General features: G+C 39.6%; 1 protein-coding gene across 3 annotated transcripts in view; it reads right to left on the minus strand.

Moving 5' to 3' along the window:
- The window catches only part of lrrtm4l1 (leucine rich repeat transmembrane neuronal 4 like 1), a 105,646-nt gene extending 91,669 nt beyond the window's left edge, over window positions 1-13,977 (minus strand). For all 3 annotated transcript variants that reach the window (XR_006373361.1, XM_044144858.1, XM_044144855.1), the window contains exon 1: window positions 13,751-13,977. The gene's annotated coding sequence lies outside the window, so the exon portion shown is untranslated. The remainder of the gene's footprint in view (window positions 1-13,750) is intronic.
- Between the last annotated feature and the right edge of the window lie 40 nt (window positions 13,978-14,017).

Here is a 14,017-nt window from a genome sequence, read left to right on the forward strand (position 1 = left end):
GAACTTGTTATTTCCTCTGTCCATTCTAGTAGCTGATATATTGTGAAAATCCGGTAGAAATGATGCACTAATGGAGTCATGTTTACATAGAAACAATGCGCTACGAGGCTTTGCTTGTGAGACTTGCGGTCACGTGGGTCGGTTGTGGGCGGAGCTTGGTAAGGTCCACTGCCTGTCTATCTGTAATAACGTCAGATTGGACATTAGAGCCGGGTCCACATCCGGTTTCATTTCAAAATAAGAGCATCAACATAAATCACACTATTTTAAAAGCATGTAACCCTATTAGCCAGTTTATGGTTTCAAGGCTTCTCAAATCACTAAAAATGTGTCTTGTGATACTTTGGTTTAAATTCATTTCTTTACATAAAACAGCAACACTCCTATTCTTGCTGCTAATGCTATAAATCAGTCAGATACGTGTGAGGGTTTTAGAAAAAGTAGAAATCTCAAAACAAAAGTCATCTGTTCAGTAAATTCAGTCATGACTTTGCCACCAGATTAATGTCATCTGTGATTTGTAAAGCAAGTGTTTTCAATAACGTTTGAGACTCAGCATATCTGTACGCAAACTGAAACAGCTCACTGCAAATGCACTAATAAAACAGATAAGTTGTTCAGGCTTGAGCTCGTGTTTAATACAACTCCCACACACATGTTTTATTAAATCCTTTTAACATAAAAGTCAAGGCTGCTTGGAGTAATTTTCAGAACTCAGAGAAAACCACCTAAAAAAAATAACAGCATTGTGAAGTTTGATGGAACAACATTTATTCTACATTATACAGACCATTTAGTAGTTTATTAAACACCAGTTCTCTTAAATGTCAAAAAAGAAAAAAAGGAATAAAATCTATTCGAGTAATAAGGGTGGCATTTTAAATGGTTTCTGCTTAAATGGTTTCATTTACCTTTTAAATCCAAACTAGGAGCTGGGATTGGCATCAATCCCTATGAAACAATGTTCCAGTTAACGTATCGGAAAAGTCGAGATTCCAAAATGATGACGCCCAAGTAGCCAATTTTTGTGGTAGTATTTACGAACATCGTTTTAAGCTGTACTTAAATTTAATAAGTTTAGAGTTGCAGATGCAACATGTAACCTTGATTTCAGACAAACAAGTGTGTTTTGTAAAATAAACATGTTTCCACCTCAGTTTTTTGATATTGATGCAAGGAGCTGCCATGTTGAATCTTAGGCTGCATTCACACTGCAGCCTGAAGTGACCCAGATTTTTGTCAATTTGGTCATTGACACTTCCAAATACATGCGACCTGTAGGTGTTCTCCAGAGTGAACGACAAACGACCTGAAAGTGTCCCACATGGACAGTAGAGGGCGCAATAACGTCACACAAAGAGAGTGTGCTCAATGTTTTCCAACCATCATAAAAAGGAAGAAGTGTTCAGTGTTTACGCAGTAAAAATGGATGCTAACGGTGGAGCATAGCTTACAATTTTTTAAATGTCTGACCGGAGCCAGCGCATTAACAACTTCATCCTCATGGTTGTTGTTTTTCTTCCTGCTTGTGCCTTTCTGGCTGACATTTGTTGAGTATCAGGTTAATCAAAATCCCTCCACACCGAACTTGAAAACTGGATGTTATGCTGCTAGCAGTTAGAAACAACTCATAGAGTGCTGCGCAACATAAATAATCACCCGGCCGGAACACGGTGCAAAAACAATTTAACAAAGCTTTGAGGCTGGTAATTTTCCTAGAGGATTTTTAATAATTGAGGTACTTGAATCATTCAAGAAATTGCAACAACCCTAAAATTTACTAACTGTACTCACGGAAGAATAGATTAACGATTTCCAGTATGTTAAAGTGACTTCATGTCTTCCAGTGAAAGTTAGACCAATACCAGCTTGTTCTGTCAACAAACTATTACACCGGCGACCGCTTATCGTTGTTTGGCAGCACGCATTCACAAAGGAACTTCAATACAATGATGTTTTTGATTCTCTCAAGTTGAGTTCGCCTCTGAGTGAGTGCAAGGAAGGATGTAAAGCTGGGAGCTGCAGATTCGGTTGCTAGGCTGCAGAGTCATGGACGCAGAAAAAAAAAAAAAAAAGGAAAGAGCCCGTGACAGAGAGTGCCTTTGAACACTGTTATTTTCCTGAGACTGCACACTGACACCTTCCAGTCCCGCAGCAGCCCCTGCACCACACATTAACCAATTGTCTACCCCATTATTTGCTTATACATAGAGAATATGATAAAAGGAAAAGTTATCATTTTTAGATATAGCTGTTGTGGTTGACTATTATGGTAAAGTGAAGACACATTTAATGATGGTGCTTTGGAAAAGTAGGTACTCCTACAAACTGACAGTATTTAAAAGCAGAAGTGCTTTACTGAATTTCACAAATAAACACCAAAGTGCAGAGAATTGGTTCCTACAACCTTCCTCTGATCCAGCCTAAACTTTAAGTGTTTCTCTGCCTAATATGCACTTCTAGGTTCCTACAACCTTCCTCTGATCCAGCCTAAACTTTAAGTGTTTCTCTGCCTAATATGCACTTCTAGATTGAAGATTGAAACCTATCTATGTGGTATAATTTAAATCATGCCATCATACCTCCTACCCTGGGCCGGATTTTAGCAGGGGCTTACCGGGGCTGCAGCCCGGGGCCCCGGCATTTCGGGGGCCCCGAAGGATGTTTTATATTTTTGTGAATGGATAGTGTCAGAATTTAATCAATGACTACCATGATTTTGACAGCACCGATGAAAAATGTTCCAATTTGTTCTGGCAAACGTCCATCTTGAATGCTTGCTTGTTATTGGTCCACTTTTGACGCATCTTACGCATTGGGGAGGAGGAGCGTCAAGGGAATATTATTTTACAATGGCGGACAACAGGAAATATGACAGCGGAGCGCAGAAAAGAAGGAAGAGAAAAGAAAAAGAGCATCGCGCCAAAGAGGCGACAAACAAAATGCCTAAATTGACAGGCTTTTTTAAACCTGTTAGCGGAGATGGAGCAGAAACATCATTATCCCCCGCTCCTCAAACCCTTAGCTATGCTAACACCGGCACTAAGATCCCGCCAGAACCTTTAACCGTGACTGAGTCGGTGGCTGGACTGGCCTCTGTGGAGTCAGAGTTGGTGGAAGCGGGATCTTCTTCCGCAGATGGAAAGACGACTGTGGATCCGTACAGTACCGATCCGGCGCATTGGGGGGAAATTGACGAGTCCGTGCGAGCTTACTGGGCTGAGCGAGGACCGGAGAGCTGTCAAAATAGGAATGTTGGCTTTCAAGCATCAGAACGGGTGTACAAGCATCAAAAGCGTCACTTCTCCAAATCTCACTTTAAAAGCAAGATGTTAAATGGTGAGTACGCCGAAGACCGTGGCTGCTCTACTCTCCATCCACGGAGCTGCATTTTGTTTTGCATGCCGCATTTTCAGCAATGCTAATACTCAGTCAAACTTTGAAACTGGTTTCAGTGACTGGAAGCACGCAACTGAACGCAAATGCCTAAACTTTAAAAAATCCTTCAGAGGGCAGCACTTTGGACTTACCTGGGTCAGGATATTTTCTGAAAACTACAGTATGCCTGATCTCTTTTTTCCAGAAGATATTGTTTATATCCATGTTCTGTCTGACTGGCAGAGAAGCACTTTTTTGACATTTATTTCCTCCACTATTTACCAAGAACTTTAAAACCAAAGAAAAAGTTTGAGTTTTGATATATTCCACTTGTACTTATATGAACTTGTAAATGCTGGGGATATTTGTTTAAATATCGTTTTACTCGCTTTGCTTTGTAAAAGTAGCATTGCATTTCTTGCACTCAATCTGTTTTATAGTTTGTGTTGAAGTCCAGGCAACAATAACTATTCAGTGATTTTATTTTGTGATGCAAGCATCATATTCTAGTTTCAACCCCAACATGTGGTTTAGTCTTTCTAGAAAAGAGTTCAGAGTTGTTTGTAGTTTGTGACAACTGGCTTATTAAAGTTGTAAGTTGTCAAAACTTACTGTTCGGTCATTTTCTGCTCATCCTCTAAAACAAAACAAACACATACATACATATATATATATATATATATATATATATATATATATATATATATATATATATATATATATATATAGATAGATACACTTCTCACCCCCCGCGGGGGGTGATGATTCTTCCTCTTAGCTCGGGTCCTCTCCCAGAGGCCGGAGAGCGTGAGGGTTCTGCAGTATCTTGGCTGTGCCTAGGACTGCACATTTCTGGACTGAGATGTCTGATGTTGTTCCTGGGATCTGTTGTAGCCACTGTTCCAGTTTGGGGTGACTGCCCCGAGGGTCCCGACAACAGGCAACACTGTGGTCTTCACCTTCCAGGCCCTCTCCAGTTCCTCCCTTAGGCCCTGGTATTTCTCTAGTTTTTCATGCTCCTTTTTCCTGATGTTGCAGTCACTTGGTATTGCCACATCCACCACAACGGCTTTCCTCTGTTGTTTGTCCACCACGACTATGTCTGGTTGGTTCGCCCTCACCATTTTGTCTGTCTGGATCTGGAAGTCCCACAGGATCTTAGCGGTCATTCTCCACTACCTTGGGGTGTTTCCCACTTTGATCTTGGGGTTCCAGTCCATATTCTGCACAGATGTTTCTGTACACTATGCCTGCCACTTGGTTGTGTCGTTCCATGTATTCTTTCCCTGCCAGTATCTTGCACCCTGCTGTTATGTGTTGGACTGTCTCAGGGGCCTCCTTGCACAACCTACACCTTGGGTCTTGTCTGGTGTGGTAGATCTGGGCCTCAATTGCTCTGGTGTTTAGGGCCTGTTCCTGGGCGGCCATGATGAGGGCCTCTGTGCTGTCCTTCAGTCCAGCTTTTTCCAGCCATTGGTAGGACTTTCTGATGTCAGCCACTTGATTATTTGCGGTGGTACATCCCATGCAGGGGCTTGTCCTCCCATGATGGTTCCTCCGGCACCTCAGGTTCTGTTCCCCATTGTTTGAGACATTCACTGAGCACATTGTCTGTTGAGGCTTTGTCCCTGATGTATCTATGGATCTTGGATGTCTCGTCTTGGATAGTGGTTCTCACACTCACTAGTCCTCTGCCTCCTTCTTTGCGGTTCGTGTAGAGTCTCAGTGTGCTGGATTTGGGGTGGAACCCTCCGTGCATTGTTAGTAGTTTCCGGGTCTTAACATCTGTGGCCTGTATCTCCTCCTTTGGCCAGCTAATTATTCCTGCAGGGTACCTGATTACTGGTAGGGCATAGCTGTTTATTGCACGGATCTTGTTCTTGCCATTGAGCTGGCTTCTCAGGACTTGTCTTATTCGTTGGAGGTATTTGGTTGTGGCTCTTTTTCTTGTGATCTCATCAAGGTTGCCATTTGCTTGTGATATTCCCAGGTATTTGTAACCTTCCTCTATGTCTGCTATTGTTCCTTCTGGGAGTGAGATACCTTCTGTGCGGATGACCTTCCCTCTCTTTGTAACCATCCGACCACACTTCTCTAGTCCGAATGACATCCCAATGTCCGTGCTGTATATCCTGGTGGTGTGGATCAGTGAGTCTATGTCTCGTTCGCTCTTGGCATACAGCTTGATGTCATCCATGTAGAGGAGGTGGCTGATGTTGGCTCCATTCTTGAGTCGGTATCCGTAGCCAGTCTTGTTGATGATTTGGCTGAGGGGGTTCAGGCCTATGCAGAACAGTAGCGGGGACAGCGCATCTCCTTGGTATATGCCACATTTGATGGATACTTGTGCAAGTGGCTTGCAGTTGGCTTCAAGGGTGGTCTTCCACAGCCCCATTGAGTTTGCAATGAAGGTTCTCAAGGTTCTGTTGATGTTGTACATCTCTAAGCATTCGATGATCCAAGTGTGTGGCATTGAGTCATAGGCTTTCTTGTAATCAATCCAATCAATCCATATATATATATATATATTGACTCTAGCCCAGGGGCCCCCATCCTGACTCCAGCCCAGGGGCCCCCATCCTCCTAAATCCGGCCCTGCTCCTACCGTTCACCTGTTGGCAACTCAGCGTGAATAAATTGCCATTTTCTGCACCAATTGCATTTTTCTGGCCAGTCACCGATTAACAAGCTCAGATTTTGGCTGATACCAATTTTTTTTTGTCTGAAATATTGCTAAATATAGCAAGAAAATCACCAAGATTGCAATGGTGAGGTGATTGTTGTTCACTGCGAATGTGTAGACGTGACCTCTCACAGGAGAGGAGAAAAGGACAGTGGTTGATTTTTAGACCTTTGCTGAAGTACATAAGATCAGCTTCACATGCAAGTGTTGGCCGATCATCAATCTCCAAAAAGTAAGAAAATCAGTGCACCCTTACTTGGTCGCTGTTGAAAGGCCATATTTTTTCCAGTTACGGCTGATTAACTCAACATTTCTCTGACATTTAAAGCTTTATATCCAACCTCTAGCTGAGTAAAGTTTATTTTTATAACATTTCAGCAGAGTTCAAATTACTTCAGATGATTAAAAAGACAACTCAAACAAAAAGTCTTTACATTCCAAGGGCAAAATAAAAAGTACGGAAAATTTCCATTAAGGCTAGAATTGGTCCGTTTTTTTAATAACCAAAGACTTGTGGTGAATAGAAGCTGAATGCTGTTTCTCAATGTTTGGTTCTGGAGATGCAGAGCAGACCAGAACCAGAAGACCTGAGGCGTCTGGAAGGTTGCTACAGCAGATCTTTAATGTGGTGCTCAGTGATTTATAAACTAACAGAATTATTTTAAAGTCTATTTTCTGAGCCAGTGTATGGACTTTAGAAGATGTGCTCCATCTTCTGGGTTCAGCTGACATTAATCCTTTAATCCTAGAAATGTTCTTCAGGTGATAGAAGGCCAAGTTTGTAATTATCTTTATGCGTCTTTGAAGGTTCAGGTCTAATCCATCACTACACTCAGATTTTGCTCCTCATATCTAGTTATTATTAGCTGAAATAACTGAATCTGTCAACCTGAAACTTCTCAACAGCTTCATCCCTGTCTTGTCTGCTGTGTGCCTTCATGAGATTTATCAAGAGAATATCTGCTTAATTACACACAGCTGGACTCAACATATCTCTCAAATAAATGATGGAATTTGGTGGTTGTAAAGTATAAAATTTTAAAAAGTTTAACATGGGTGAAGTACAATCATAGGATTTTGATTTTGGCAACAAGACCAATGCATTGAATTTGAACTGACTGAATAATCTTCCATTGTCATGTAAAACAGCACTTCCTTAACTCAAGTCTTAGTCTAATGAGCAAACTGGGAGCATAACAATTAATTTATTAGCAGCAAAAGGCTGAGACTGGAGTGCCGTTGTGTTGTCGGCTCAAGAAGGGTGATTTAAACTGTGTGTTAGCCTTGACGCGAATGACAAAGAAAACAAACTGAAGGATTTTTACTCCGCTCTGATTTTGTGAAAAATAAATCACTGGGGAAGGAAATGTATTGGAGTGAAAGCTCATGGAAACGGGTTAATCCAGAGGCAAGGTCGGGTGGCGCTGGAAGCAGAACGTAACGAGTCGCCAAGTTCAGCCTAATATCAGGCGAGTAATCAGAGCACAACTGTGGCAAGTCTCCCAGAATGCTAGCATGCCAGAAACAAAAGAAAAACAGCATGAAAATTATGATCTGGTGCTCTCCAAAGGCAAATTTGATTTTACTTTTACAAAACTTTTGAAGTTAACAGGCCTGGGGGGAAAAAAACACCAACTTTGTGGTTTGAGTTTTTACAATAAAGGTCCTCTTGAGATATTTTACAATTCATAAACACATAAGCTATCAAATCAATCCAGTAAAGTGGAAATATTCAAATAAATCTGCATACAAGTTAAATAGATAAGTCATCTAAAGAATTCCAGTTTCTTAGCAGGCATGTGGTGACAGTGGAGAGCAAAACCTCACTTTTAACAGCAGAAATATGCACCTGTCAAATGGATTGAGGCGTCTTATCTGGTTTCAGTCTCTTGGTAGGGACCGCATAAGTTTCATCGCTCAGTTTTTGGATCCATGAATCAATGGCCAAGCAAAGATGCTAACCCTGCATTTACTCCCACTTCAGGCTGACAGAACAGTTCACCAGCAGCTATTTGCAAAACAAATGAGCTTATATAGCAGCCTTCAGAGCATGGTCAATATGTTTTATAAGATTTAAATAAATATCTACATTATGGTTACCTTGTACATGTTAGTATTTACTTGTTAAATCTTGTCAGGAATTCTGCAAATTGTTAGCACTGAATGGAACTTTCCATTCAGTGCTAACAATTAGCCTCAAGCTAGCTGTCTTGGCAACAAGTAATACTTTAAACAAGCAAGCTATATGTAATATGTAGTGATATTTAAAACAAGATACTGTCTCATATGTTTGTGTAAACTATGTTTTATTTAAAATATGTTTAAATTGCTTATAAGATCTTCTATCACAGGAATTCTGAAAACTGTTAGCACTGAATGGGATTTTCCATAGACATTAGCCTTAAGCTAACTGTTTTTCCAAATTTAAACAAGAAGCTACATTCAATTTGTTTTGATACTTATAGCATAAAGCTGTCTCATATGGTTGTGTAAACCTACATGTTTAAATAAAATATTTTTTAGACATATATTTTTAGACAATATTTTTTCTTTGTGTGTTCACAATAAACAGCCTAAACCTGAAAGTGTTTACATTTCACAAACTGTTCAGGAACACCAGGGAGAGCAGAATTACCACCATGTTCTGTTTAATTTCATAACTTGGTAATTAGATTAATGTTTTATTTTAGCAGCAGCGCTTGTGAGAATTACATTACTGAGATGTTAATTAGTACTGTTAGTAGTTAATTATTTCTTCGAAATGGTAAAGAGACGCTTCTAGATTTAATGTGAGAAGGAACGTTCTGAAACAGCTGGAGCTTCTATGTAAAAAATAGAAAAAATATTTGGAGAAACTATTCAGAAAAGCTGTTTTTACCTGGAAAATAAACCAAACAGTGTCAGATGAATATTAAAAGCTCAATCTTTGGTTAACTGCGGTCAAGATGAATGTGTCTGAGTGACTTTGTGGTTAATATGCTTAGCATCATAATGATCAGTGCTGACATCCGGGTGCCAAGGATGGACTAAATACAGAGGTTGTAAAAATCCACTCCATTAGTTCAAAAAGCTGAGCATCATATTAGGCAACAGTCACCACTGAGAGGGATCAGGACATCACAGTAACGGTTCAAAGAAATTGGAGAGCATTGCTCATTAAAACCACTAACATCACTTCTAATCAACGGCTGAAAGGTAGATGATACACATACCTGATTTTAATCAACATTTCTTAGCATTTTTCCAACTTTTATTACCCTCTTGATTTATTTTTGTTATGTCTTTACCATAATCTATGGCTGGAAGATATGGCTGAAAAACATCTCATATCAGTCGATATTAATAATTATTGCTTAGTTTTTCTGTTTTAAATATCTTAAATAGACTAGTGAGTGACCTCTCTACTTTTAGCCAGTTTTCACTCCACGCTGTTGATTTTTAAGCTGTTATGAGGCACAGTAACGAAACTTTAAACTGCTGCTGCGCAAGTTACTCAACAAGTCATTGCTGGGTAGCTAAAGAGTGAGCGAGTTGCTAGGTAACCAAAGAGTGAGTTAGTAGTTGATGCCACCAAGCTTACTTAGATGACGATGAGATGTTGAAGTCTTTTGCAATATGGACCTCTGGCAGGGTGATGCTACGCATGCAAAATCCCGCCACCATTTCCCTGCTGGAGGACAAAAAGCTGCTCGCTAACAATGACTAGCATTGGTTTTAGCTGTCAAGTTGTCAATATAATGTACTAAATCTCAAATGAACAGCTAATATGTAAAATAAAAAGGGATGTGGTGCTTTGCTGCTAATTGAAACAGCTAGATAACAAGGTCAGAATAAAGTTTTAATGAAGAAAAAAATAGCAAGCGAGAGAGAAGTAGTTCAGTTATGCTAGCTTGACTTTGACAAAATTAACATCTGGATGTGATTTGAAATTCTTAGTCTCAGTTCAGTTTAAAAGTAAAACAAAAGAAAAAAAAGGTGATCTAAAAACCAACTCTGACAGATCATCAGTAGAGCAGGGGTTTAAATTAGCTATTCTCCTACCACTGTGTTAGCTAAGCTAATAGCAGCGGAAGCTAATCCACCACAGCGATCAATTGTTAATAATAAACATGAAGCCTAAAAACAAAACTGAAACAGACTGAATGTTCTGTTCTTTGTGTGGGAAATGTTTTGAGTGTTTTTGGTATTGAATCCTGAAACAAAGTGGCAATGTTGTCAGTTGCTATGGAAACGAGTCTGTAGTCTGTGTGTACCGTAGCCGATACAGAGAGCAAGAAAAGCGGTTTTGAGTTGTTACTTAACGGCTTTTCTGCATTATTTTTTCCCTTTCCTGCGGCGCACTGCACTAAATTAATAATACTCACATGTCCAGGTTCCATTTTGCTAACGAAATCGTCCCATCTCGGCAGCGCGGCTACAGATGTCATGAAAAAGAATCGTCTTTTTGCCTTCCAGCACTGTGTGCATGCACAACATTTCTGGATGCAAACAGAAATGCAGAGGGTCCATATATTGTCATCGATTTATTGTCCAGCCCAACCATAAACTGCTAATTATTGATTCCCTAAATTTCTTTCTTCAGTACAATTAGTTGGAGATTGAAATCAGAAATGGATAATCACTAAGTTGCAGAATATTTTTTTCGGCTGTTTTCTGAAAGTTTGTTTAAATGAGAAAACAAAGTGAGTTGATGTGTATGAATAGTAGAGTATGAAGAACACTTATATCCAAGGTTAGCAAAAGATATCCAGAAAGAACGAAGCCAAACTTCTCCATTAAAGATGCACAAAGATTAAAGTTTGAGAATAATGCCAGAACATTTCTATAGGTTGATATATCCGTACGTAGGAGGCTTAAAGATGGAAACAGATCGTAATGACGGATTAAACTGTTGTTGGTAAGTACTGATAGAGGTCACCAACGAAAGTTAAAATCTAGACAGCTTGTTGTCTGAATATATCATCAGTTTTTCTGTTTTCTTTGACTGCAGTGACCGTAGAGGTTACAGAATAATGGAGAAGTAATTGTTTTTGGTCCAATTTTGTGTTTTTGTTGATGCCATACGTAACATGGAAAAATCTTATAAAGCTTAAGGATACTCAAGCTATTTTTTCCATTCCAAGCAGCAGAGAGTATGTGAAAAAGCTTAATTAGTATTTTTCAATCCATACTTCTGATGATATCCAATAGCTTCCTTACTAAAGAGGCTCTTTTTAATGACAGTCCCCTTGTTCACAAAGAAAGAAGCATTTTGTTTAGAAAAAAAGGCTAAATGTCGAGGTTGGAGAACAAGACTTTACATCTGTTACTTTTCACTGAACACAATCCACCCTTGCAGCCCAGTGTCTGGTCCATTAACACACATCATTACCACTGTGTGGACAGTCACCTTTAAAGAAACACACAGGAGAAATACCTCTGCAGACAGACACTGAAATCCACTTTATAGGTGAAAACGTATGACCCGAACCTTTTTGTTCCCTCAGAGCTTTTTGTTTCAATCTCTGTAGCTAGCATAAATTGTTGATAATGCTAGTTTGTGTATTTTTAATTAATGGGTGAGCTTTTACAGTGGTGTGTAATTTTAGTAATAAACAAATAAACCAAATTCACACTCATAAAGTCACTCTGCTTTTTCTTGTCCTTATGTTGGTACCCCAGCTTCCTTAAGCTAGCTGCTAATTGCTAGCCTGTCAGATTTTTTTTACAGATTGATTGAAGTTCCCTGTAGATAAATATAGATACATAAAAAGTACTTTAAGATCATCTGGGGATTTTTCCAGCAGGCAAAAAACAACTAATCAGTACTTCAGAGTGCAAGTATTTATAATTTTCTCTTCTTACTAGCATTGCTATTGCTATTAGCCTCCAGTTTCCAGCTTAACTAAAATGTAAATTCAAGGCAGTTGGGAATAATTCAGGCCATATTTTCACCTGTCAAAGCATTTAAGTTATTATTAAAATGAAGGAGTATTATATAGTCTATACCAGGGGTGACCAAAGGGCGGCCCGAGGGCCATTTACAGCCCTTGGTGTGATTTTGTGCGGTCTCTAACATTGGGCATTTTCACTTAGCGATGAAAACACTGACTTCATTGTATCAGAGTGTCATATATTCAAAATGTTTTCTAATGAAAAGGAATTTTAAAAAGTGATGGGAGAACTCACTGATATTATCTGTATTCTCCAGATTTAACTGCGACTAATTTGACCAGCGTGGTCAAAATGACTGAGATCTGCTCCAAAATGAGAAACTGAAATAAGTATTGGCAAAAAAAAAAATGTTTAAATGAAGCATTTTCCTCAGGTTTTTACATTTCCCTCGTATTTATTTTGAATTTTGAAGCCTGACTGCTACAGTTTAACTGAATGCTTTTCTTTCCTCCACCAAACCAGCACATATGGATTCCTTTCTAAAACCCTGTCACTTAAGTTGAAGCGTTCCAGGTGAACAATCGTTTGTAGCAGTTAGTGAGTCGGATAGTTTCCATTACTGGAATTGTTGTGCCAAAGAACAAGCGAGACATTTTTCTTACAACCCAGAATAAACCTTCACACTCTGCTGTGTTCTTCCAAATATCTGAGCTGTCAAAGAGACTCTGATTCGTGTTGATAACCCACTGATGTGTAACATCCGGAGCCGTTTCCCACAGACGGAAGATTTTCTACCTTCTGGATATTGCTGACACTCGTTTTAGTTTGTCATTGGTCTACCGTCTCTTTAAAGCTACACTTGTTTTGGGGGAATTTCAAACTTTTTACTCCTAATGCCGTGCAGTTCGTGGGATTTAAACTGCAGGGATCCTGCAGGTTAGAAAGGTGCAGTGCTGGAGGGACAGCTGCTAGTAGAGGATGAACGACGTCTGATTCACATTTACTACCGCTTCGGCCTACTTGACTTAACCTTTTGCACAAATTGTTGCATTACAGGCATAGGTGTTCATCCTAAAATAGCCACTGTTCAGTCTAACAACCTTTCACTGTAATTACATCCATTTTCTCTACCAGCCCAGCAAATACAAACCAATCCAACCAAGGAGGGAGTGGATTCATCTTTCCAGAATTGCTTAGACATGATGGAGTGTGTCTATAAATATCTATTTAAACCTTGCCTTCCATTTGGATAAAGATTTTTGGTCTGGACCATTTCTAAAATCACCCTTTTATAGCTTTCACTGTACATTTATATAAGCTACAACCATCTCAATGCTTTTATTCAAGTGACGTTTCCAAAAAAAAAAAAAAAAAGCCTTATTTTTAGAGTGAATATATCTGAATCTGTTGCTGAACAGTGTCCGTCAGTGGTACACAAAGTAGCATTAACATAGATCCTTCCTGTTAGACTTTAGAACCGTCACTGCCCTCAACAAAACTGAATAAAAGTTTGCATCCCTGCTGTTATTTGAACTATTGAAGTCGTGTTTCTTGGTCTTTTTGCTGTTTGTTCACCAAGTTCTTTAACAAACCTCAAAGGTCTTCAAATGACAGCTGTGTTTATACGGAAATCAAGGTGGATTCTACGCCAATTAGATCCTTTCTGAAGTCACTGGTTACTCCAGATTTTAAGGACATCAATACAGAAACATCTTTGTAAGGACTTTGTTTTAGCTTTCTGTCACGTTTCCAAGTAATTTCATGACCCACATGCAGAATCATCCACAGTACAGAGAATAAAAAGATTTGTCTTACCGTTTCAAAGGAGGAATAGACGGAGGAAAAGGAGATCAGTTGACGGAATGAGGAGATGGAGGCACTCAGAACAAATCTGACAGATCAGGGAAAACCAGGTGTTGATTGGCAGAGTTTCAGAGCAGGAAGGAGAGTTCTGACCGAGGGACTGGTGTGGAAACCAAACCAAACTTCGATCGGGAAAGGCTGATCATCAGGCATCGGCGCGCCACCCAACAGCTCCTTAAATCTCCAGACACTACTCCTGCAATCATCTCACTGACAAGG

Source organism: Gambusia affinis, linkage group LG17 (assembly GCF_019740435.1).
Source record: "Gambusia affinis linkage group LG17, SWU_Gaff_1.0, whole genome shotgun sequence".
NCBI classification, from domain to species: domain Eukaryota; kingdom Metazoa; phylum Chordata; class Actinopteri; order Cyprinodontiformes; family Poeciliidae; genus Gambusia; species Gambusia affinis.